General features: G+C 49.1%; 38 non-coding genes across 38 annotated transcripts; all 38 read left to right on the top strand.

Annotated features, from left to right (window-relative positions):
• The first annotated feature begins 362 nt into the window (after positions 1–362).
• Positions 363–435, top strand: Trnak-uuu (transfer RNA lysine (anticodon UUU)). Its single transcript has one exon. It is a non-coding gene; the product is annotated as a tRNA-Lys (tRNA).
• Positions 436–573: 138 nt separating this feature from the next.
• Positions 574–655, top strand: Trnas-cga (transfer RNA serine (anticodon CGA)). Its single transcript has one exon. It is a non-coding gene; the product is annotated as a tRNA-Ser (tRNA).
• A 692-nt stretch (positions 656–1,347) lies between these two features.
• Positions 1,348–1,429, top strand: Trnas-uga (transfer RNA serine (anticodon UGA)). The gene has a single exon. It is a non-coding gene; the product is annotated as a tRNA-Ser (tRNA).
• A 611-nt stretch (positions 1,430–2,040) lies between these two features.
• On the top strand, positions 2,041–2,113 carry Trnaf-gaa (transfer RNA phenylalanine (anticodon GAA)). Its single transcript has one exon. It is a non-coding gene; the product is annotated as a tRNA-Phe (tRNA).
• A 539-nt stretch (positions 2,114–2,652) lies between these two features.
• Trnak-uuu (transfer RNA lysine (anticodon UUU)) lies at positions 2,653–2,725 on the top strand. The gene has a single exon. It is a non-coding gene; the product is annotated as a tRNA-Lys (tRNA).
• A 138-nt stretch (positions 2,726–2,863) lies between these two features.
• Trnas-cga (transfer RNA serine (anticodon CGA)) lies at positions 2,864–2,945 on the top strand. The gene has a single exon. It is a non-coding gene; the product is annotated as a tRNA-Ser (tRNA).
• Positions 2,946–3,632: 687 nt separating this feature from the next.
• On the top strand, positions 3,633–3,714 carry Trnas-uga (transfer RNA serine (anticodon UGA)). Its single transcript has one exon. It is a non-coding gene; the product is annotated as a tRNA-Ser (tRNA).
• A 611-nt stretch (positions 3,715–4,325) lies between these two features.
• Positions 4,326–4,398, top strand: Trnaf-gaa (transfer RNA phenylalanine (anticodon GAA)). The gene has a single exon. It is a non-coding gene; the product is annotated as a tRNA-Phe (tRNA).
• Positions 4,399–4,937: 539 nt separating this feature from the next.
• On the top strand, positions 4,938–5,010 carry Trnak-uuu (transfer RNA lysine (anticodon UUU)). Its single transcript has one exon. It is a non-coding gene; the product is annotated as a tRNA-Lys (tRNA).
• A 138-nt stretch (positions 5,011–5,148) lies between these two features.
• On the top strand, positions 5,149–5,230 carry Trnas-cga (transfer RNA serine (anticodon CGA)). Its single transcript has one exon. It is a non-coding gene; the product is annotated as a tRNA-Ser (tRNA).
• A 694-nt stretch (positions 5,231–5,924) lies between these two features.
• On the top strand, positions 5,925–6,006 carry Trnas-uga (transfer RNA serine (anticodon UGA)). The gene has a single exon. It is a non-coding gene; the product is annotated as a tRNA-Ser (tRNA).
• A 611-nt stretch (positions 6,007–6,617) lies between these two features.
• Positions 6,618–6,690, top strand: Trnaf-gaa (transfer RNA phenylalanine (anticodon GAA)). The gene has a single exon. It is a non-coding gene; the product is annotated as a tRNA-Phe (tRNA).
• A 539-nt stretch (positions 6,691–7,229) lies between these two features.
• On the top strand, positions 7,230–7,302 carry Trnak-uuu (transfer RNA lysine (anticodon UUU)). The gene has a single exon. It is a non-coding gene; the product is annotated as a tRNA-Lys (tRNA).
• A 138-nt stretch (positions 7,303–7,440) lies between these two features.
• Positions 7,441–7,522, top strand: Trnas-cga (transfer RNA serine (anticodon CGA)). Its single transcript has one exon. It is a non-coding gene; the product is annotated as a tRNA-Ser (tRNA).
• Positions 7,523–8,208: 686 nt separating this feature from the next.
• Positions 8,209–8,290, top strand: Trnas-uga (transfer RNA serine (anticodon UGA)). Its single transcript has one exon. It is a non-coding gene; the product is annotated as a tRNA-Ser (tRNA).
• A 611-nt stretch (positions 8,291–8,901) lies between these two features.
• Positions 8,902–8,974, top strand: Trnaf-gaa (transfer RNA phenylalanine (anticodon GAA)). The gene has a single exon. It is a non-coding gene; the product is annotated as a tRNA-Phe (tRNA).
• A 539-nt stretch (positions 8,975–9,513) lies between these two features.
• Trnak-uuu (transfer RNA lysine (anticodon UUU)) lies at positions 9,514–9,586 on the top strand. The gene has a single exon. It is a non-coding gene; the product is annotated as a tRNA-Lys (tRNA).
• Positions 9,587–9,724: 138 nt separating this feature from the next.
• Positions 9,725–9,806, top strand: Trnas-cga (transfer RNA serine (anticodon CGA)). Its single transcript has one exon. It is a non-coding gene; the product is annotated as a tRNA-Ser (tRNA).
• A 686-nt stretch (positions 9,807–10,492) lies between these two features.
• Positions 10,493–10,574, top strand: Trnas-uga (transfer RNA serine (anticodon UGA)). Its single transcript has one exon. It is a non-coding gene; the product is annotated as a tRNA-Ser (tRNA).
• A 611-nt stretch (positions 10,575–11,185) lies between these two features.
• On the top strand, positions 11,186–11,258 carry Trnaf-gaa (transfer RNA phenylalanine (anticodon GAA)). Its single transcript has one exon. It is a non-coding gene; the product is annotated as a tRNA-Phe (tRNA).
• Positions 11,259–11,797: 539 nt separating this feature from the next.
• Positions 11,798–11,870, top strand: Trnak-uuu (transfer RNA lysine (anticodon UUU)). The gene has a single exon. It is a non-coding gene; the product is annotated as a tRNA-Lys (tRNA).
• A 138-nt stretch (positions 11,871–12,008) lies between these two features.
• Positions 12,009–12,090, top strand: Trnas-cga (transfer RNA serine (anticodon CGA)). The gene has a single exon. It is a non-coding gene; the product is annotated as a tRNA-Ser (tRNA).
• A 687-nt stretch (positions 12,091–12,777) lies between these two features.
• Trnas-uga (transfer RNA serine (anticodon UGA)) lies at positions 12,778–12,859 on the top strand. Its single transcript has one exon. It is a non-coding gene; the product is annotated as a tRNA-Ser (tRNA).
• Positions 12,860–13,470: 611 nt separating this feature from the next.
• On the top strand, positions 13,471–13,543 carry Trnaf-gaa (transfer RNA phenylalanine (anticodon GAA)). Its single transcript has one exon. It is a non-coding gene; the product is annotated as a tRNA-Phe (tRNA).
• Positions 13,544–14,082: 539 nt separating this feature from the next.
• On the top strand, positions 14,083–14,155 carry Trnak-uuu (transfer RNA lysine (anticodon UUU)). The gene has a single exon. It is a non-coding gene; the product is annotated as a tRNA-Lys (tRNA).
• Positions 14,156–14,293: 138 nt separating this feature from the next.
• Trnas-cga (transfer RNA serine (anticodon CGA)) lies at positions 14,294–14,375 on the top strand. The gene has a single exon. It is a non-coding gene; the product is annotated as a tRNA-Ser (tRNA).
• Positions 14,376–15,061: 686 nt separating this feature from the next.
• Positions 15,062–15,143, top strand: Trnas-uga (transfer RNA serine (anticodon UGA)). Its single transcript has one exon. It is a non-coding gene; the product is annotated as a tRNA-Ser (tRNA).
• Positions 15,144–15,754: 611 nt separating this feature from the next.
• Positions 15,755–15,827, top strand: Trnaf-gaa (transfer RNA phenylalanine (anticodon GAA)). The gene has a single exon. It is a non-coding gene; the product is annotated as a tRNA-Phe (tRNA).
• A 539-nt stretch (positions 15,828–16,366) lies between these two features.
• On the top strand, positions 16,367–16,439 carry Trnak-uuu (transfer RNA lysine (anticodon UUU)). Its single transcript has one exon. It is a non-coding gene; the product is annotated as a tRNA-Lys (tRNA).
• A 138-nt stretch (positions 16,440–16,577) lies between these two features.
• Trnas-cga (transfer RNA serine (anticodon CGA)) lies at positions 16,578–16,659 on the top strand. Its single transcript has one exon. It is a non-coding gene; the product is annotated as a tRNA-Ser (tRNA).
• A 685-nt stretch (positions 16,660–17,344) lies between these two features.
• On the top strand, positions 17,345–17,426 carry Trnas-uga (transfer RNA serine (anticodon UGA)). Its single transcript has one exon. It is a non-coding gene; the product is annotated as a tRNA-Ser (tRNA).
• A 611-nt stretch (positions 17,427–18,037) lies between these two features.
• On the top strand, positions 18,038–18,110 carry Trnaf-gaa (transfer RNA phenylalanine (anticodon GAA)). Its single transcript has one exon. It is a non-coding gene; the product is annotated as a tRNA-Phe (tRNA).
• Positions 18,111–18,649: 539 nt separating this feature from the next.
• Trnak-uuu (transfer RNA lysine (anticodon UUU)) lies at positions 18,650–18,722 on the top strand. Its single transcript has one exon. It is a non-coding gene; the product is annotated as a tRNA-Lys (tRNA).
• Positions 18,723–18,860: 138 nt separating this feature from the next.
• On the top strand, positions 18,861–18,942 carry Trnas-cga (transfer RNA serine (anticodon CGA)). Its single transcript has one exon. It is a non-coding gene; the product is annotated as a tRNA-Ser (tRNA).
• Positions 18,943–19,636: 694 nt separating this feature from the next.
• Positions 19,637–19,718, top strand: Trnas-uga (transfer RNA serine (anticodon UGA)). Its single transcript has one exon. It is a non-coding gene; the product is annotated as a tRNA-Ser (tRNA).
• A 611-nt stretch (positions 19,719–20,329) lies between these two features.
• Positions 20,330–20,402, top strand: Trnaf-gaa (transfer RNA phenylalanine (anticodon GAA)). The gene has a single exon. It is a non-coding gene; the product is annotated as a tRNA-Phe (tRNA).
• A 539-nt stretch (positions 20,403–20,941) lies between these two features.
• Trnak-uuu (transfer RNA lysine (anticodon UUU)) lies at positions 20,942–21,014 on the top strand. The gene has a single exon. It is a non-coding gene; the product is annotated as a tRNA-Lys (tRNA).
• A 138-nt stretch (positions 21,015–21,152) lies between these two features.
• Trnas-cga (transfer RNA serine (anticodon CGA)) lies at positions 21,153–21,234 on the top strand. Its single transcript has one exon. It is a non-coding gene; the product is annotated as a tRNA-Ser (tRNA).
• Positions 21,235–21,411: the final 177 nt, after the last annotated feature.

Here is a 21,411-nt window from a genome sequence, read left to right as displayed (position 1 = left end):
GACTGCATTCCTTTGTCTGTGTCAGGTGGTGAAGAACGTCTTCAACGGAACCGTGAAATGAGCGAAAGCGTGGGAAACATTGCATTCGAAATGCTTGTGAATTTTCCAATTGCCCAGTGAGTGTCGACAAAACACGTAAATTCTCTGCTCCAACGTATGAGACGTAACAACTGGTGCAATTTGTTGTTGCATCGTGTGTCAGCAGTCTTCGATAGTGTGTTACGGGCTTAGCGCGATAAGTTTGTAGACAGCATTTAGGCGACGTTTTATTAGTAATGGCCCCATGCAGCGATTGCACAACAGTAAAGGACATGAGTCAATGTATAGTTGTGCATCGTAGGAGATTTTGCAGCCTTGTGTGAGCCCGGATAGCTCAGTCGGTAGAGCATTAGGCTTTTAACCTAAGGGTCCAGGGTTCAAGTCCCTGTCCAGGCGGAAATTTTAATACTTTGGTAGCGATTCGTCTGGTAGCGGTGGAAACGCTACGGAAAATAATGCAGCTACGCCGTTTTCTGACACCACAGCGTTTTATACGGTAGCAGTTGCATGTGTCGGGAGAACACCGCGCTAACGGCAGTCGTGGCCGAGTGGTTAAGGCGTCTGACTCGAAATCAGATTCCCTCTGGGAGCGTAGGTTCGAATCCTACCGGCTGCGTGCGATTTTGCGTAAAGAGGAGCAAACGTTTTCGCACACATGTGACATGCGTGGGCGAATGCGGGTGCAACCAGTGACGCCATTCTCAACAAGACGAAAATTTCCGTTTTAAGAATACTGAGTTTTCGCGAAGACCGCTGCTTACTGTGCCTATCGGTTAACCTCGCACTGACGCTGGGACTGCAGAAAGCCGTCGCTGAGATGGTGAGTACACAGATGTGCTCGAAAATTTCATTTTCTTTTTAAGAATCGCAATTTCAATCATTCGAGTGCGGCAAAAGCAGTAGTGCAGCGTTTTTTTTTTTTTTTTTTCTTTTCTTAAGATCTCGCAGCTGCTTGGAGGTATGTCCATCGTTTTAAGACGACAGAAAACTAGCGTCAGCGGTGCGTCAGTGGGAAGTCGGTGAAGTCGCCATTGGAGCCATAAGCCAGCAATTACGACATGCGAAACACTCGCACACCACGCAGCTGTACGATAATGCTCGTGCGTGGGCCCGCATAGCTGAGTCGGTAGAGCGTTAGGTTTTCAACCGAAGGGTCCTGGGTTCAAGTCCCTGTCTGGGCGAAAATTAGTACACTTTCGTAACGGCTAATGGAAACCCTACAGCAAAGAGTGAGGCCACGCCGTTTTCTGCCATCATATTGCTTCTAAAGATGGCGGTTTGACTTGTCGGGAGTCGCTTCCGCCACCGGCAGTCGTGGCCGAGTGGTTAAGGCGTCTGACTTGAAATCAGATTCCCTCTGGGAGCGTAGGTTCGAGTCCTGCCGACTGCGAAAATTTTCTCGCTCTCAAAAGGCGGACGTTGAGCTGCATCCTAGCAGTTGCGTCACTACTAAACACGTGGGTCACCAGCAATGTGCAGTGTTATTTGATCGAGGGCGCAGCGTTACAGTCGCGCCCAGAAGCCGCAGCTCATCTCCTCGTCTCACAGCCGTCCACCAGGTGTTAGTACAAGTGTCGCCTCACTGGGCAGTGCAGATGTGTCCATTTTAGCTTGCAGACGATGACGTGTAGCAATTTATGAGCTAACGCAAGTCGAATGTTTTACCATGTGTATCTGCTAGATACTGCCTCTCATATGGTGGAGAGGCTCACTCCTTCTTGTGTCTCGTTCTCTGCACACGAGTTGCCCCTGGCATCGATATAGCACGGGTTTTCTAGCGTCAGCGTGGCGTCACGTCAAGTCAGCGAATTCAATATCACACGAATCGAGTCGACATGTTTGCTTGTTACGATGACGGAAGCTGAAGAAATGTGTGTGGAACTTCACTGCATCGGCTGCTCGCCCTTCAGCGTCCCTGTGTCTTATCAGACGAAGGTGACTGTGAAATTGGCAACGAGGCAGAAGTGAACGAACACATGCAAATGGCAACCTTCGCCGTCAGCCGAAATAGCTCAGTTGGGAGAGCGTTAGACTGAAGATCTAAAGGTCCATGGTTCGATCCCGGGTTTCGGCAGGTACTCGTTTTGATGCGACGCCAATGGAATTACTCTGCGTTTGTGATAATGCAACTACCGCTGACAACAAAAATGACTCTCTCCTGTAGCTGTTCTGGTTGTCTATTGCATGCCACAAGAGGAACTTACTAGATAACTAACTCCCTTAGAAGCAAAAGAATTAAAAATATCCTACCGACTGCATTCCTTTTTCTGTGTCAGGTGGTGAAGAACGTCTTCAACGGAACCGTGAAATGAGCGAAAGCGTGGGAAACATTGCATTCGAAATGCTTGTGAATTTTCCAATTGCCCAGTGAGTGTCGACAAAACACGTAAATTCTCTGCTCCAACGTATGAGACGTAACAACTGGTGCAATTTGTTGTTGCATCGTGTGTCAGCAGTCTTCGATAGTGTGTTACGGGCTTAGCGCGATAAGTTTGTAGACAGCATTTAGGCGACGTTTTATTAGTAACGGCCCCATGCAGCGATTGCACAACAGTAAAGGACATGAGTCAATGTATAGTTGTGCATCGTAGGAGATTTTGCAGCCTTGTGTGAGCCCGGATAGCTCAGTCGGTAGAGCATTAGGCTTTTAACCTAAGGGTCCAGGGTTCAAGTCCCTGTCCGGGCGGAAATTTTAATACTTTGGTAGCGATTCGTCTGGTAGCGGTGGAAACGCTACGGAAAATAATGCAGCTACGCCGTTTTCTGACACCACAGCGTTTTATACGGTAGCAGTTGCATGTGTCGGGAGAACACCGCGCTAACGGCAGTCGTGGCCGAGTGGTTAAGGCGTCTGACTCGAAATCAGATTCCCTCTGGGAGCGTAGGTTCGAATCCTACCGGCTGCGTGCGATTTTGCGTAAAGAGGAGCAAACGTTTTCGCACACATGTGACATGCGTGGGCGAATGCGGGTGCAACCAGTGACGCCATTCTCAACAAGACGAAAATTTCCGTTTTAAGAATACTGAGTTTTCGCGACGACCGCTGCTTACTGTGCCTATCGGTTAACCTCGCACTGACGCTGGGACTGCAGAAAGCCGTCGCTGAGATGGTGAGTACACAGATGTGCTCGAAAATTTCATTTTCTTTTTAAGAATCGCAATTTCAATCATTCGAGTGCGGCAAAAGCAGTAGTGCAGCGTTTTTTTTTTTTTCTTTTCTTAAGATCTCGCAGCTGCTTGGAGGTATGTCCATCGTTTTAAGACGACAGAAAACTAGCGTCAGCGGTGCGTCAGTGGGAAGTCGGTGAAGTCGCCATTGGAGCCATAAGCCAGCAATTACGACATGCGAAACACTCGCACACCACGCAGCTGTACGATAATGCTCGTGCGTGGGCCCGCATAGCTGAGTCGGTAGAGCGTTAGGTTTTCAACCGAAGGGTCCTGGGTTCAAGTCCCTGTCTGGGCGAAAATTAGTACACTTTCGTAACGGCTAATGGAAACCCTACAGCAAAGAGTGAGGCCACGCCGTTTTCTGCCATCATATTGCTTCTAAAGATGGCGGTTTGACTTGTCGGGAGTCGCTTCCGCCACCGGCAGTCGTGGCCGAGTGGTTAAGGCGTCTGACTTGAAATCAGATTCCCTCTGGGAGCGTAGGTTCGAGTCCTGCCGACTGCGAAAATTTTCTCGCTCTCAAAAGGCGGACGTTGAGCTGCATCCTAGCAGTTGCGTCACTACTAAACACGTGGGTCACCAGCAATGTGCAGTGTTATTTGATCGAGGGCGCAGCGTTACAGTCGCGCCCAGAAGCCGCAGCTCATCTCCTCGTCTCACAGCCGTCCACCAGGTGTTAGTACAAGTGTCGCCTCACTGGGCAGTGCAGATGTGTCCATTTTAGCTTGCAGACGATGACGTGTAGCAATTTATGAGCTAACGCAAGTCGAATGTTTTACCATGTGTATCTGCTAGATACTGCCTCTCATATGGTGGAGAGGCTCACTCCTTCTTGTGTCTCGTTCTCTGCACACGAGTTGCCCCTGGCATCGATATAGCACGGGTTTTCTAGCGTCAGCGTGGCGTCACGTCAAGTCAGCGAATTCAATATCACACGAATCGAGTCGACATGTTTGCTTGTTACGATGACGGAAGCTGAAGAAATGTGTGTGGAACTTCACTGCATCGGCTGCTCGCCCTTCAGCGTCCCTGTGTCTTATCAGACGAAGGTGACTGTGAAATTGGCAACGAGGCAGAAGTGAACGAACACATGCAAATGGCAACCTTCGCCGTCAGCCGAAATAGCTCAGTTGGGAGAGCGTTAGACTGAAGATCTAAAGGTCCATGGTTCGATCCCGGGTTTCGGCAGGTACTCGTTTTGATGCGACGCCAATGGAATTACTCTGCGTTTGAGATAATGCAACTACCGCTGACAACAAAAATGACTCTCTCCTGTAGCTGTTCTGGTTGTCTATTGCATGCCACAAGAGGAACTTACTAGATAACTAACTCCCTTAGAAGCAAAAGAATTAAAAATATCCTACCGACTGCATTCCTTTTTCTGTGTCAGGTGGTGAAGAACGTCTTCAACGGAACCGTGAAATGAGCGAAAGCGTGGGAAACATTGCATTCGAAATGCTTGTGAATTTTCCAATTGCCCAGTGAGTGTCGACAAAACACGTAAATTCTCTGCTCCAACGTATGAGACGTAACAACTGGTGCAATTTGTTGTTGCATCGTGTGTCAGCAGTCTTCGATAGTGTGTTACGGGCTTAGCGCGATAAGTTTGTAGACAGCATTTAGGCGACGTTTTATTAGTAACGGCCCCATGCAGCGATTGCACAACAGTAAAGGACATGAGTCAATGTATAGTTGTGCATCGTAGGAGATTTTGCAGCCTTGTGTGAGCCCGGATAGCTCAGTCGGTAGAGCATTAGGCTTTTAACCTAAGGGTCCAGGGTTCAAGTCCCCGTCCGGGCGGAAATTTTAATACTTTGGTAGCGATTCGTCTGGTAGCGGTGGAAACGCTACGGAAAATAATGCAGCTACGCCGTTTTCTGACACCACAGCGTTTTATACGGTAGCAGTTGCATGTGTCGGGAGAACACCGCGCTAACGGCAGTCGTGGCCGAGTGGTTAAGGCGTCTGACTCGAAATCAGATTCCCTCTGGGAGCGTAGGTTCGAATCCTACCGGCTGCGTGCGATTTTGCGTAAAGAGGAGCAAACGTTTTCGCACACATGTGACATGCGTGGGCGAATGCGGGTGCAACCAGTGACGCCATTCTCAACAAGACGAAAATTTCCGTTTTAAGAATACTGAGTTTTCGCGACGACCGCTGCTTACTGTGCCTATCGGTTAACCTCGCACTGACGCTGGGACTGCAGAAAGCCGTCGCTGAGATGGTGAGTACACAGATGTGCTCGAAAATTTCATTTTCTTTTTAAGAATCGCAATTTCAATCATTCGAGTGCGGCAAAAGCAGTAGTGCAGCGTTTTTTTTTTTTTTTTTTTTCTTTTCTTAAGATCTCGCAGCTGCTTGGAGGTATGTCCATCGTTTTAAGACGACAGAAAACTAGCGTCAGCGGTGCGTCAGTGGGAAGTCGGTGAAGTCGCCATTGGAGCCATAAGCCAGCAATTACGACATGCGAAACACTCGCACACCACGCAGCTGTACGATAATGCTCGTGCGTGGGCCCGCATAGCTGAGTCGGTAGAGCGTTAGGTTTTCAACCGAAGGGTCCTGGGTTCAAGTCCCTGTCTGGGCGAAAATTAGTACACTTTCGTAACGGCTAATGGAAACCCTACAGCAAAGAGTGAGGCCACGCCGTTTTCTGCCATCATATTGCTTCTAAAGATGGCGGTTTGACTTGTCGGGAGTCGCTTCCGCCACCGGCAGTCGTGGCCGAGTGGTTAAGGCGTCTGACTTGAAATCAGATTCCCTCTGGGAGCGTAGGTTCGAGTCCTGCCGACTGCGAAAATTTTCTCGCTCTCAAAAGGCGGACGTTGAGCTGCATCCTAGCAGTTGCGTCACTACTAAACACGTGGGTCACCAGCAATGTGCAGTGTTATTTGATCGAGGGCGCAGCGTTACAGTCGCGCCCAGAAGCCGCAGCTCATCTCCTCGTCTCACAGCCGTCCACCAGGTGTTAGTACAAGTGTCGCCTCACTGGGCAGTGCAGATGTGTCCATTTTAGCTTGCAGACGATGACGTGTAGCAATTTATGAGCTAACGCAAGTCGAATGTTTTACCATGTGTATCTGCTAGATACTGCCTCTCATATGGTGGAGAGGCTCACTCCTTCTTGTGTCTCGTTCTCTGCACACGAGTTGCCCCTGGCATCGATATAGCACGGGTTTTCTAGCGTCAGCGTGGCGTCACGTCAAGTCAGCGAATTCAATATCACACGAATCGAGTCGACATGTTTGCTTGTTACGATGACGGAAGCTGAAGAAATGTGTGTGGAACTTCACTGCATCGGCTGCTCGCCCTTCAGCGTCCCTGTGTCTTATCAGACGAAGGTGACTGTGAAATTGGCAACGAGGCAGAAGTGAACGAACACATGCAAATGGCAACCTTCGCCGTCAGCCGAAATAGCTCAGTTGGGAGAGCGTTAGACTGAAGATCTAAAGGTCCATGGTTCGATCCCGGGTTTCGGCAGGTACTCGTTTTGATGCGACGCCAATGGAATTACTCTGCGTTTGTGATAATGCAACTACCGCTGACAACAAAAATGACTCTCTCCTGTAGCTGTTCTGGTTGTCTATTGCATGCCACAAGAGGAACTTACTAGATAACTAACTCCCTTAGAAGCAAAAGAATTAAAAATATCCTACCGACTGCATTCCTTTTTCTGTGTCAGGTGGTGAAGAACGTCTTCAACGGAACCGTGAAATGAGCGAAAGCGTGGGAAACATTGCATTCGAAATGCTTGTGAATTTTCCAATTGCCCAGTGAGTGTCGACAAAACACGTAAATTCTCTGCTCCAACGTATGAGACGTAACAACTGGTGCAATTTGTTGTTGCATCGTGTGTCAGCAGTCTTCGATAGTGTGTTACGGGCTTAGCGCGATAAGTTTGTAGACAGCATTTAGGCGACGTTTTATTAGTAACGGCCCCATGCAGCGATTGCACAACAGTAAAGGACATGAGTCAATGTATAGTTGTGCATCGTAGGAGATTTTGCAGCCTTGTGTGAGCCCGGATAGCTCAGTCGGTAGAGCATTAGGCTTTTAACCTAAGGGTCCAGGGTTCAAGTCCCTGTCCGGGCGGAAATTTTAATACTTTGGTAGCGATTCGTCTGGTAGCGGTGGAAACGCTACGGAAAATAATGCAGCTACGCCGTTTTCTGACACCACAGCGTTTTATACGGTAGCAGTTGCATGTGTCGGGAGAACACCGCGCTAACGGCAGTCGTGGCCGAGTGGTTAAGGCGTCTGACTCGAAATCAGATTCCCTCTGGGAGCGTAGGTTCGAATCCTACCGGCTGCGTGCGATTTTGCGTAAAGAGGAGCAAACGTTTTCGCACACATGTGACATGCGTGGGCGAATGCGGGTGCAACCAGTGACGCCATTCTCAACAAGACGAAAATTTCCGTTTTAAGAATACTGAGTTTTCGCGACGACCGCTGCTTACTGTGCCTATCGGTTAACCTCGCACTGACGCTGGGACTGCAGAAAGCCGTCGCTGAGATGGTGAGTACACAGATGTGCTCGAAAATTTCATTTTCTTTTTAAGAATCGCAATTTCAATCATTCGAGTGCGGCAAAAGCAGTAGTGCAGCGTTTTTTTTTTTTCTTTTCTTAAGATCTCGCAGCTGCTTGGAGGTATGTCCATCGTTTTAAGACGACAGAAAACTAGCGTCAGCGGTGCGTCAGTGGGAAGTCGGTGAAGTCGCCATTGGAGCCATAAGCCAGCAATTACGACATGCGAAACACTCGCACACCACGCAGCTGTACGATAATGCTCGTGCGTGGGCCCGCATAGCTGAGTCGGTAGAGCGTTAGGTTTTCAACCGAAGGGTCCTGGGTTCAAGTCCCTGTCTGGGCGAAAATTAGTACACTTTCGTAACGGCTAATGGAAACCCTACAGCAAAGAGTGAGGCCACGCCGTTTTCTGCCATCATATTGCTTCTAAAGATGGCGGTTTGACTTGTCGGGAGTCGCTTCCGCCACCGGCAGTCGTGGCCGAGTGGTTAAGGCGTCTGACTTGAAATCAGATTCCCTCTGGGAGCGTAGGTTCGAGTCCTGCCGACTGCGAAAATTTTCTCGCTCTCAAAAGGCGGACGTTGAGCTGCATCCTAGCAGTTGCGTCACTACTAAACACGTGGGTCACCAGCAATGTGCAGTGTTATTTGATCGAGGGCGCAGCGTTACAGTCGCGCCCAGAAGCCGCAGCTCATCTCCTCGTCTCACAGCCGTCCACCAGGTGTTAGTACAAGTGTCGCCTCACTGGGCAGTGCAGATGTGTCCATTTTAGCTTGCAGACGATGACGTGTAGCAATTTATGAGCTAACGCAAGTCGAATGTTTTACCATGTGTATCTGCTAGATACTGCCTCTCATATGGTGGAGAGGCTCACTCCTTCTTGTGTCTCGTTCTCTGCACACGAGTTGCCCCTGGCATCGATATAGCACGGGTTTTCTAGCGTCAGCGTGGCGTCACGTCAAGTCAGCGAATTCAATATCACACGAATCGAGTCGACATGTTTGCTTGTTACGATGACGGAAGCTGAAGAAATGTGTGTGGAACTTCACTGCATCGGCTGCTCGCCCTTCAGCGTCCCTGTGTCTTATCAGACGAAGGTGACTGTGAAATTGGCAACGAGGCAGAAGTGAACGAACACATGCAAATGGCAACCTTCGCCGTCAGCCGAAATAGCTCAGTTGGGAGAGCGTTAGACTGAAGATCTAAAGGTCCATGGTTCGATCCCGGGTTTCGGCAGGTACTCGTTTTGATGCGACGCCAATGGAATTACTCTGCGTTTGTGATAATGCAACTACCGCTGACAACAAAAATGACTCTCTCCTGTAGCTGTTCTGGTTGTCTATTGCATGCCACAAGAGGAACTTACTAGATAACTAACTCCCTTAGAAGCAAAAGAATTAAAAATATCCTACCGACTGCATTCCTTTTTCTGTGTCAGGTGGTGAAGAACGTCTTCAACGGAACCGTGAAATGAGCGAAAGCGTGGGAAACATTGCATTCGAAATGCTTGTGAATTTTCCAATTGCCCAGTGAGTGTCGACAAAACACGTAAATTCTCTGCTCCAACGTATGAGACGTAACAACTGGTGCAATTTGTTGTTGCATCGTGTGTCAGCAGTCTTCGATAGTGTGTTACGGGCTTAGCGCGATAAGTTTGTAGACAGCATTTAGGCGACGTTTTATTAGTAACGGCCCCATGCAGCGATTGCACAACAGTAAAGGACATGAGTCAATGTATAGTTGTGCATCGTAGGAGATTTTGCAGCCTTGTGTGAGCCCGGATAGCTCAGTCGGTAGAGCATTAGGCTTTTAACCTAAGGGTCCAGGGTTCAAGTCCCTGTCCGGGCGGAAATTTTAATACTTTGGTAGCGATTCGTCTGGTAGCGGTGGAAACGCTACGGAAAATAATGCAGCTACGCCGTTTTCTGACACCACAGCGTTTTATACGGTAGCAGTTGCATGTGTCGGGAGAACACCGCGCTAACGGCAGTCGTGGCCGAGTGGTTAAGGCGTCTGACTCGAAATCAGATTCCCTCTGGGAGCGTAGGTTCGAATCCTACCGGCTGCGTGCGATTTTGCGTAAAGAGGAGCAAACGTTTTCGCACACATGTGACATGCGTGGGCGAATGCGGGTGCAACCAGTGACGCCATTCTCAACAAGACGAAAATTTCCGTTTTAAGAATACTGAGTTTTCGCGACGACCGCTGCTTACTGTGCCTATCGGTTAACCTCGCACTGACGCTGGGACTGCAGAAAGCCGTCGCTGAGATGGTGAGTACACAGATGTGCTCGAAAATTTCATTTTCTTTTTAAGAATCGCAATTTCAATCATTCGAGTGCGGCAAAAGCAGTAGTGCAGCGTTTTTTTTTTTTCTTTTCTTAAGATCTCGCAGCTGCTTGGAGGTATGTCCATCGTTTTAAGACGACAGAAAACTAGCGTCAGCGGTGCGTCAGTGGGAAGTCGGTGAAGTCGCCATTGGAGCCATAAGCCAGCAATTACGACATGCGAAACACTCGCACACCACGCAGCTGTACGATAATGCTCGTGCGTGGGCCCGCATAGCTGAGTCGGTAGAGCGTTAGGTTTTCAACCGAAGGGTCCTGGGTTCAAGTCCCTGTCTGGGCGAAAATTAGTACACTTTCGTAACGGCTAATGGAAACCCTACAGCAAAGAGTGAGGCCACGCCGTTTTCTGCCATCATATTGCTTCTAAAGATGGCGGTTTGACTTGTCGGGAGTCGCTTCCGCCACCGGCAGTCGTGGCCGAGTGGTTAAGGCGTCTGACTTGAAATCAGATTCCCTCTGGGAGCGTAGGTTCGAGTCCTGCCGACTGCGAAAATTTTCTCGCTCTCAAAAGGCGGACGTTGAGCTGCATCCTAGCAGTTGCGTCACTACTAAACACGTGGGTCACCAGCAATGTGCAGTGTTATTTGATCGAGGGCGCAGCGTTACAGTCGCGCCCAGAAGCCGCAGCTCATCTCCTCGTCTCACAGCCGTCCACCAGGTGTTAGTACAAGTGTCGCCTCACTGGGCAGTGCAGATGTGTCCATTTTAGCTTGCAGACGATGACGTGTAGCAATTTATGAGCTAACGCAAGTCGAATGTTTTACCATGTGTATCTGCTAGATACTGCCTCTCATATGGTGGAGAGGCTCACTCCTTCTTGTGTCTCGTTCTCTGCACACGAGTTGCCCCTGGCATCGATATAGCACGGGTTTTCTAGCGTCAGCGTGGCGTCACGTCAAGTCAGCGAATTCAATATCACACGAATCGAGTCGACATGTTTGCTTGTTACGATGACGGAAGCTGAAGAAATGTGTGTGGAACTTCACTGCATCGGCTGCTCGCCCTTCAGCGTCCCTGTGTCTTATCAGACGAAGGTGACTGTGAAATTGGCAACGAGGCAGAAGTGAACGAACACATGCAAATGGCAACCTTCGCCGTCAGCCGAAATAGCTCAGTTGGGAGAGCGTTAGACTGAAGATCTAAAGGTCCCTGGTTCGATCCCGGGTTTCGGCAGGTACTCGTTTTGATGCGACGCCAATGGAATTACTCTGCGTTTGTGATAATGCAACTACCGCTGACAACAAAAATGACTCTCTCCTGTAGCTGTTCTGGTTGTCTATTGCATGCCACAAGAGGAACTTACTAGATAACTAACTCCCTTAGAAGCAAAAGAATTAAAAATATCCTACCGACTGCATTCCTTTGTCTGTGTCAGGTGGTGAAGAACGTCTTCAACGGAACCGTGAAATGAGCGAAAGCGTGGGAAACATTGCATTCGAAATGCTTGTGAATTTTCCAATTGCCCAGTGAGTGTCGACAAAACACGTAAATTCTCTGCTCCAACGTATGAGACGTAACAACTGGTGCAATTTGTTGTTGCATCGTGTGTCAGCAGTCTTCGATAGTGTGTTACGGGCTTAGCGCGATAAGTTTGTAGACAGCATTTAGGCGACGTTTTATTAGTAATGGCCCCATGCAGCGATTGCACAACAGTAAAGGACATGAGTCAATGTATAGTTGTGCATCGTAGGAGATTTTGCAGCCTTGTGTGAGCCCGGATAGCTCAGTCGGTAGAGCATTAGGCTTTTAACCTAAGGGTCCAGGGTTCAAGTCCCTGTCCGGGCGGAAATTTTAATACTTTGGTAGCGATTCGTCTGGTAGCGGTGGAAACGCTACGGAAAATAATGCAGCTACGCCGTTTTCTGACACCACAGCGTTTTATACGGTAGCAGTTGCATGTGTCGGGAGAACACCGCGCTAACGGCAGTCGTGGCCGAGTGGTTAAGGCGTCTGACTCGAAATCAGATTCCCTCTGGGAGCGTAGGTTCGAATCCTACCGGCTGCGTGCGATTTTGCGTAAAGAGGAGCAAACGTTTTCGCACACATGTGACATGCGTGGGCGAATGCGGGTGCAACCAGTGACGCCATTCTCAACAAGACGAAAATTTCCGTTTTAAGAATACTGAGTTTTCGCGACGACCGCTGCTTACTGTGCCTATCGGTTAACCTCGCACTGACGCTGGGACTGCAGAAAGCCGTCGCTGAGATGGTGAGTACACAGATGTGCTCGAAAATTTCATTTTCTTTTTAAGAATCGCAATTTCAATCATTCGAGTGCGGCAAAAGCAGTAGTGCAGCGTTTTTTTTTTTTTCTTTTCTTAAGATCTCGCAGCTGCTTGGAGGTATGTCCATCGTTTTAAGACGACAGAAAACTAGCGTCAGCGGTGCGTCAGTGGGAAGTCGGTGAAGTCGCCATTGGAGCCATAAGCCAGCAATTACGACATGCGAAACACTCGCACACCACGCAGCTGTACGATAATGCTCGTGCGTGGGCCCGCATAGCTGAGTCGGTAGAGCGTTAGGTTTTCAACCGAAGGGTCCTGGGTTCAAGTCCCTGTCTGGGCGAAAATTAGTACACTTTCGTAACGGCTAATGGAAACCCTACAGCAAAGAGTGAGGCCACGCCGTTTTCTGCCATCATATTGCTTCTAAAGATGGCGGTTTGACTTGTCGGGAGTCGCTTCCGCCACCGGCAGTCGTGGCCGAGTGGTTAAGGCGTCTGACTTGAAATCAGATTCCCTCTGGGAGCGTAGGTTCGAGTCCTGCCGACTGCGAAAATTTTCTCGCTCTCAAAAGGCGGACGTTGAGCTGCATCCTAGCAGTTGCGTCACTACTAAACACGTGGGTCACCAGCAATGTGCAGTGTTATTTGATCGAGGGCGCAGCGTTACAGTCGCGCCCAGAAGCCGCAGCTCATCTCCTCGTCTCACAGCCGTCCACCAGGTGTTAGTACAAGTGTCGCCTCACTGGGCAGTGCAGATGTGTCCATTTTAGCTTGCAGACGATGACGTGTAGCAATTTATGAGCTAACGCAAGTCGAATGTTTTACCATGTGTATCTGCTAGATACTGCCTCTCATATGGTGGAGAGGCTCACTCCTTCTTGTGTCTCGTTCTCTGCACACGAGTTGCCCCTGGCATCGATATAGCACGGGTTTTCTAGCGTCAGCGTGGCGTCACGTCAAGTCAGCGAATTCAATATCACACGAATCGAGTCGACATGTTTGCTTGTTACGATGACGGAAGCTGAAGAAATGTGTGTGGAACTTCACTGCATCGGCTGCTCGCCCTTCAGCGTCCCTGTGTCTTATCAGACGAAGGTGACTGTGAAATTGGCAACGAGGCAGAAGTGAACGAACACATGCAAATGGCAACCTTCGCCGTCAGCCGAAATAGCTCAGTTGGGAGAGCGTTAGACTGAAGATCTAAAGGTCCATGGTTCGATCCCGGGTTTCGGCAGGTACTCGTTTTGATGCGACGCCAATGGAATTACTCTGCGTTTGTGATAATGCAACTACCGCTGACAACAAAAATGACTCTCTCCTGTAGCTGTTCTGGTTGTCTATTGCATGCCACAAGAGGAACTTACTAGATAACTAACTCCCTTAGAAGCAAAAGAATTAAAAATATCCTACCGACTGCATTCCTTTTTCTGTGTCAGGTGGTGAAGAACGTCTTCAACGGAACCGTGAAATGAGCGAAAGCGTGGGAAACATTGCATTCGAAATGCTTGTGAATTTTCCAATTGCCCAGTGAGTGTCGACAAAACACGTAAATTCTCTGCTCCAACGTATGAGACGTAACAACTGGTGCAATTTGTTGTTGCATCGTGTGTCAGCAGTCTTCGATAGTGTGTTACGGGCTTAGCGCGATAAGTTTGTAGACAGCATTTAGGCGACGTTTTATTAGTAACGGCCCCATGCAGCGATTGCACAACAGTAAAGGACATGAGTCAATGTATAGTTGTGCATCGTAGGAGATTTTGCAGCCTTGTGTGAGCCCGGATAGCTCAGTCGGTAGAGCATTAGGCTTTTAACCTAAGGGTCCAGGGTTCAAGTCCCTGTCCGGGCGGAAATTTTAATACTTTGGTAGCGATTCGTCTGGTAGCGGTGGAAACGCTACGGAAAATAATGCAGCTACGCCGTTTTCTGACACCACAGCGTTTTATACGGTAGCAGTTGCATGTGTCGGGAGAACACCGCGCTAACGGCAGTCGTGGCCGAGTGGTTAAGGCGTCTGACTCGAAATCAGATTCCCTCTGGGAGCGTAGGTTCGAATCCTACCGGCTGCGTGCGATTTTGCGTAAAGAGGAGCAAACGTTTTCGCACACATGTGACATGCGTGGGCGAATGCGGGTGCAACCAGTGACGCCATTCTCAACAAGACGAAAATTTCCGTTTTAAGAATACTGAGTTTTCGCGACGACCGCTGCTTACTGTGCCTATCGGTTAACCTCGCACTGACGCTGGGACTGCAGAAAGCCGTCGCTGAGATGGTGAGTACACAGATGTGCTCGAAAATTTCATTTTCTTTTTAAGAATCGCAATTTCAATCATTCGAGTGCGGCAAAAGCAGTAGTGCAGCGTTTTTTTTTTTTCTTTTCTTAAGATCTCGCAGCTGCTTGGAGGTATGTCCATCGTTTTAAGACGACAGAAAACTAGCGTCAGCGGTGCGTCAGTGGGAAGTCGGTGAAGTCGCCATTGGAGCCATAAGCCAGCAATTACGACATGCGAAACACTCGCACACCACGCAGCTGTACGATAATGCTCGTGCGTGGGCCCGCATAGCTGAGTCGGTAGAGCGTTAGGTTTTCAACCGAAGGGTCCTGGGTTCAAGTCCCTGTCTGGGCGAAAATTAGTACACTTTCGTAACGGCTAATGGAAACCCTACAGCAAAGAGTGAGGCCACGCCGTTTTCTGCCATCATATTGCTTCTAAAGATGGCGGTTTGACTTGTCGGGAGTCGCTTCCGCCACCGGCAGTCGTGGCCGAGTGGTTAAGGCGTCTGACTTGAAATCAGATTCCCTCTGGGAGCGTAGGTTCGAGTCCTGCCGACTGCGAAAATTTTCTCGCTCTCAAAAGGCGGACGTTGAGCTGCATCCTAGCAGTTGCGTCACTACTAAACACGTGGGTCACCAGCAATGTGCAGTGTTATTTGATCGAGGGCGCAGCGTTACAGTCGCGCCCAGAAGCCGCAGCTCATCTCCTCGTCTCACAGCCGTCCACCAGGTGTTAGTACAAGTGTCGCCTCACTGGGCAGTGCAGATGTGTCCATTTTAGCTTGCAGACGATGACGTGTAGCAATTTATGAGCTAACGCAAGTCGAATGTTTTACCATGTGTATCTGCTAGATACTGCCTCTCATATGGTGGAGAGGCTCACTCCTTCTTGTGTCTCGTTCTCTGCACACGAGTTGCCCCTGGCATCGATATAGCACGGGTTTTCTAGCGTCAGCGTGGCGTCACGTCAAGTCAGCGAATTCAATATCACACGAATCGAGTCGACATGTTTGCTTGTTACGATGACGGAAGCTGAAGAAATGTGTGTGGAACTTCACTGCATCGGCTGCTCGCCCTTCAGCGTCCCTGTGTCTTATCAGACGAAGGTGACTGTGAAATTGGCAACGAGGCAGAAGTGAACGAACACATGCAAATGGCAACCTTCGCCGTCAGCCGAAATAGCTCAGTTGGGAGAGCGTTAGACTGAAGATCTAAAGGTCCATGGTTCGATCCCGGGTTTCGGCAGGTACTCGTTTTGATGCGACGCCAATGGAATTACTCTGCGTTTGTGATAATGCAACTACCGCTGACAACAAAAATGACTCTCTCCTGTAGCTGTTCTGGTTGTCTATTGCATGCCACAAGAGGAACTTACTAGATAACTAACTCCCTTAGAAGCAAAAGAATTAAAAATATCCTACCGACTGCATTCCTTTTTCTGTGTCAGGTGGTGAAGAACGTCTTCAACGGAACCGTGAAATGAGCGAAAGCGTGGGAAACATTGCATTCGAAATGCTTGTGAATTTTCCAATTGCCCAGTGAGTGTCGACAAAACACGTAAATTCTCTGCTCCAACGTATGAGACGTAACAACTGGTGCAATTTGTTGTTGCATCGTGTGTCAGCAGTCTTCGATAGTGTGTTACGGGCTTAGCGCGATAAGTTTGTAGACAGCATTTAGGCGACGTTTTATTAGTAACGGCCCCATGCAGCGATTGCACAACAGTAAAGGACATGAGTCAATGTATAGTTGTGCATCGTAGGAGATTTTGCAGCCTTGTGTGAGCCCGGATAGCTCAGTCGGTAGAGCATTAGGCTTTTAACCTAAGGGTCCAGGGTTCAAGTCCCTGTCCGGGCGGAAATTTTAATACTTTGGTAGCGATTCGTCTGGTAGCGGTGGAAACGCTACGGAAAATAATGCAGCTACGCCGTTTTCTGACACCACAGCGTTTTATACGGTAGCAGTTGCATGTGTCGGGAGAACACCGCGCTAACGGCAGTCGTGGCCGAGTGGTTAAGGCGTCTGACTCGAAATCAGATTCCCTCTGGGAGCGTAGGTTCGAATCCTACCGGCTGCGTGCGATTTTGCGTAAAGAGGAGCAAACGTTTTCGCACACATGTGACATGCGTGGGCGAATGCGGGTGCAACCAGTGACGCCATTCTCAACAAGACGAAAATTTCCGTTTTAAGAATACTGAGTTTTCGCGACGACCGCTGCTTACTGTGCCTATCGGTTAACCTCGCACTGACGCTGGGACTGCAGAAAGCCGTCGCTGAGATGGTGAGTACACAGATGTGCTCGAAAATTTCATTTTCTTTTTAAGAATCGCAATTTCAATCATTCGAGTGCGGCAAAAGCAGTAGTGCAGCGTTTTTTTTTTTCTTTTCTTAAGATCTCGCAGCTGCTTGGAGGTATGTCCATCGTTTTAAGACGACAGAAAACTAGCGTCAGCGGTGCGTCAGTGGGAAGTCGGTGAAGTCGCCATTGGAGCCATAAGCCAGCAATTACGACATGCGAAACACTCGCACACCACGCAGCTGTACGATAATGCTCGTGCGTGGGCCCGCATAGCTGAGTCGGTAGAGCGTTAGGTTTTCAACCGAAGGGTCCTGGGTTCAAGTCCCTGTCTGGGCGAAAATTAGTACACTTTCGTAACGGCTAATGGAAACCCTACAGCAAAGAGTGAGGCCACGCCGTTTTCTGCCATCATATTGCTTCTAAAGATGGCGGTTTGACTTGTCGGGAGTCGCTTCCGCCACCGGCAGTCGTGGCCGAGTGGTTAAGGCGTCTGACTTGAAATCAGATTCCCTCTGGGAGCGTAGGTTCGAGTCCTGCCGACTGCGAAAATTTTCTCGCTCTCAAAAGGCGGACGTTGAGCTGCATCCTAGCAGTTGCGTCACTACTAAACACGTGGGTCACCAGCAATGTGCAGTGTTATTTGATCGAGGGCGCAGCGTTACAGTCGCGCCCAGAAGCCGCAGCTCATCTCCTCGTCTCACAGCCGTCCACCAGGTGTTAGTACAAGTGTCGCCTCACTGGGCAGTGCAGATGTGTCCATTTTAGCTTGCAGACGATGACGTGTAGCAATTTATGAGCTAACGCAAGTCGAATGTTTTACCATGTGTATCTGCTAGATACTGCCTCTCATATGGTGGAGAGGCTCACTCCTTCTTGTGTCTCGTTCTCTGCACACGAGTTGCCCCTGGCATCGATATAGCACGGGTTTTCTAGCGTCAGCGTGGCGTCACGTCAAGTCAGCGAATTCAATATCACACGAATCGAGTCGACATGTTTGCTTGTTACGATGACGGAAGCTGAAGAAATGTGTGTGGAACTTCACTGCATCGGCTGCTCGCCCTTCAGCGTCCCTGTGTCTTATCAGACGAAGGTGACTGTGAAATTGGCAACGAGGCAGAAGTGAACGAACACATGCAAATGGCAACCTTCGCCGTCAGCCGAAATAGCTCAGTTGGGAGAGCGTTAGACTGAAGATCTAAAGGTCCATGGTTCGATCCCGGGTTTCGGCAGGTACTCGTTTTGATGCGACGCCAATGGAATTACTCTGCGTTTGAGATAATGCAACTACCGCTGACAACAAAAATGACTCTCTCCTGTAGCTGTTCTGGTTGTCTATTGCATGCCACAAGAGGAACTTACTAGATAACTAACTCCCTTAGAAGCAAAAGAATTAAAAATATCCTACCGACTGCATTCCTTTTTCTGTGTCAGGTGGTGAAGAACGTCTTCAACGGAACCGTGAAATGAGCGAAAGCGTGGGAAACATTGCATTCGAAATGCTTGTGAATTTTCCAATTGCCCAGTGAGTGTCGACAAAACACGTAAATTCTCTGCTCCAACGTATGAGACGTAACAACTGGTGCAATTTGTTGTTGCATCGTGTGTCAGCAGTCTTCGATAGTGTGTTACGGGCTTAGCGCGATAAGTTTGTAGACAGCATTTAGGCGACGTTTTATTAGTAACGGCCCCATGCAGCGATTGCACAACAGTAAAGGACATGAGTCAATGTATAGTTGTGCATCGTAGGAGATTTTGCAGCCTTGTGTGAGCCCGGATAGCTCAGTCGGTAGAGCATTAGGCTTTTAACCTAAGGGTCCAGGGTTCAAGTCCCTGTCCGGGCGGAAATTTTAATACTTTGGTAGCGATTCGTCTGGTAGCGGTGGAAACGCTACGGAAAATAATGCAGCTACGCCGTTTTCTGACACCACAGCGTTTTATACGGTAGCAGTTGCATGTGTCGGGAGAACACCGCGCTAACGGCAGTCGTGGCCGAGTGGTTAAGGCGTCTGACTCGAAATCAGATTCCCTCTGGGAGCGTAGGTTCGAATCCTACCGGCTGCGTGCGATTTTGCGTAAAGAGGAGCAAACGTTTTCGCACACATGTGACATGCGTGGGCGAATGCGGGTGCAACCAGTGACGCCATTCTCAACAAGACGAAAATTTCCGTTTTAAGAATACTGAGTTTTCGCGACGACCGCTGCTTACTGTGCCTATCGGTTAACCTCGCACTGACGCTGGGACTGCAGAAAGCCGTCGCTGAGATGGTGAGTACACAGATGTGCTCGAAAATTTCATTTTCTTTTTAAGAATCGCAATTTCAATCATTCGAGTGCGGCAAAAGCAGTAGTGCAGCGTTTTTTTTTTTTTTTTTTTTCTTTTCTTAAGATCTCGCAGCTGCTTGGAGGTATGTCCATCGTTTTAAGACGACAGAAAACTAGCGTCAGCGGTGCGTCAGTGGGAAGTCGGTGAAGTCGCCATTGGAGCCATAAGCCAGCAATTACGACATGCGAAACACTCGCACACCACGCAGCTGTACGATAATGCTCGTGCGTGGGCCCGCATAGCTGAGTCGGTAGAGCGTTAGGTTTTCAACCGAAGGGTCCTGGGTTCAAGTCCCTGTCTGGGCGAAAATTAGTACACTTTCGTAACGGCTAATGGAAACCCTACAGCAAAGAGTGAGGCCACGCCGTTTTCTGCCATCATATTGCTTCTAAAGATGGCGGTTTGACTTGTCGGGAGTCGCTTCCGCCACCGGCAGTCGTGGCCGAGTGGTTAAGGCGTCTGACTTGAAATCAGATTCCCTCTGGGAGCGTAGGTTCGAGTCCTGCCGACTGCGAAAATTTTCTCGCTCTCAAAAGGCGGACGTTGAGCTGCATCCTAGCAGTTGCGTCACTACTAAACACGTGGGTCACCAGCAATGTGCAGTGTTATTTGATCGAGGGCGCAGCGTTACAGTCGCGCCCAGAAGCCGCAGCTCATCTCCTCGTCTCACAGCCGTCCACCAGGTGTTAGTACAAGTGTCGCCTCACTGGGCAGTGCAGATGTGTCCATTTTAGCTTGCAGACGATGACGTGTAGCAATTTATGAGCTAACGCAAGTCGAATGTTTTACCATGTGTATCTGCTAGATACTGCCTCTCATATGGTGGAGAGGCTCACTCCTTCTTGTGTCTCGTTCTCTGCACACGAGTTGCCCCTGGCATCGATATAGCACGGTTTTTCTAGCGTCAGCGTGGCGTCACGTCAAGTCAGCGAATTCAATATCACACGAATCGAGTCGACATGTTTGCTTGTTACGATGACGGAAGCTGAAGAAATGTGTGTGGAACTTCACTGCATCGGCTGCTCGCCCTTCAGCGTCCCTGTGTCTTATCAGACGAAGGTGACTGTGAAATTGGCAACGAGGCAGAAGTGAACGAACACATGCAAATGGCAACCTTCGCCGTCAGCCGAAATAGCTCAGTTGGGAGAGCGTTAGACTGAAGATCTAAAGGTCCATGGTTCGATCCCGGGTTTCGGCAGGTACTCGTTTTGATGCGACGCCAATGGAATTACTCTGCGTTTGTGATAATGCAACTACCGCTGACAACAAAAATGACTCTCTCCTGTAGCTGTTCTGGTTGTCTATTGCATGCCACAAGAGGAACTTACTAGATAACTAACTCCCTTAGAAGCAAAAGAATTAAAAATATCCTACCGACTGCATTCCTTTTTCTGTGTCAGGTGGTGAAGAACGTCTTCAACGGAACCGTGAAATGAGCGAAAGCGTGGGAAACATTGCATTCGAAATGCTTGTGAATTTTCCAATTGCCCAGTGAGTGTCGACAAAACACGTAAATTCTCTGCTCCAACGTATGAGACGTAACAACTGGTGCAATTTGTTGTTGCATCGTGTGTCAGCAGTCTTCGATAGTGTGTTACGGGCTTAGCGCGATAAGTTTGTAGACAGCATTTAGGCGACGTTTTATTAGTAACGGCCCCATGCAGCGATTGCACAACAGTAAAGGACATGAGTCAATGTATAGTTGTGCATCGTAGGAGATTTTGCAGCCTTGTGTGAGCCCGGATAGCTCAGTCGGTAGAGCATTAGGCTTTTAACCTAAGGGTCCAGGGTTCAAGTCCCTGTCCGGGCGGAAATTTTAATACTTTGGTAGCGATTCGTCTGGTAGCGGTGGAAACGCTACGGAAAATAATGCAGCTACGCCGTTTTCTGACACCACAGCGTTTTATACGGTAGCAGTTGCATGTGTCGGGAGAACACCGCGCTAACGGCAGTCGTGGCCGAGTGGTTAAGGCGTCTGACTCGAAATCAGATTCCCTCTGGGAGCGTAGGTTCGAATCCTACCGGCTGCGTGCGATTTTGCGTAAAGAGGAGCAAACGTTTTCGCACACATGTGACATGCGTGGGCGAATGCGGGTGCAACCAGTGACGCCATTCTCAACAAGACGAAAATTTCCGTTTTAAGAATACTGAGTTTTCGCGACGACCGCTGCTTACTGTGCCTATCGGTTAACCTCGCACTGACGCTG

The sequence above is a fragment of the Schistocerca cancellata genome, unplaced genomic scaffold (assembly GCF_023864275.1).
Source record: "Schistocerca cancellata isolate TAMUIC-IGC-003103 unplaced genomic scaffold, iqSchCanc2.1 HiC_scaffold_582, whole genome shotgun sequence".
Taxonomy (NCBI): domain Eukaryota; kingdom Metazoa; phylum Arthropoda; class Insecta; order Orthoptera; family Acrididae; genus Schistocerca; species Schistocerca cancellata.
This window is presented reverse-complemented; position numbering and strand designations above follow the sequence as displayed.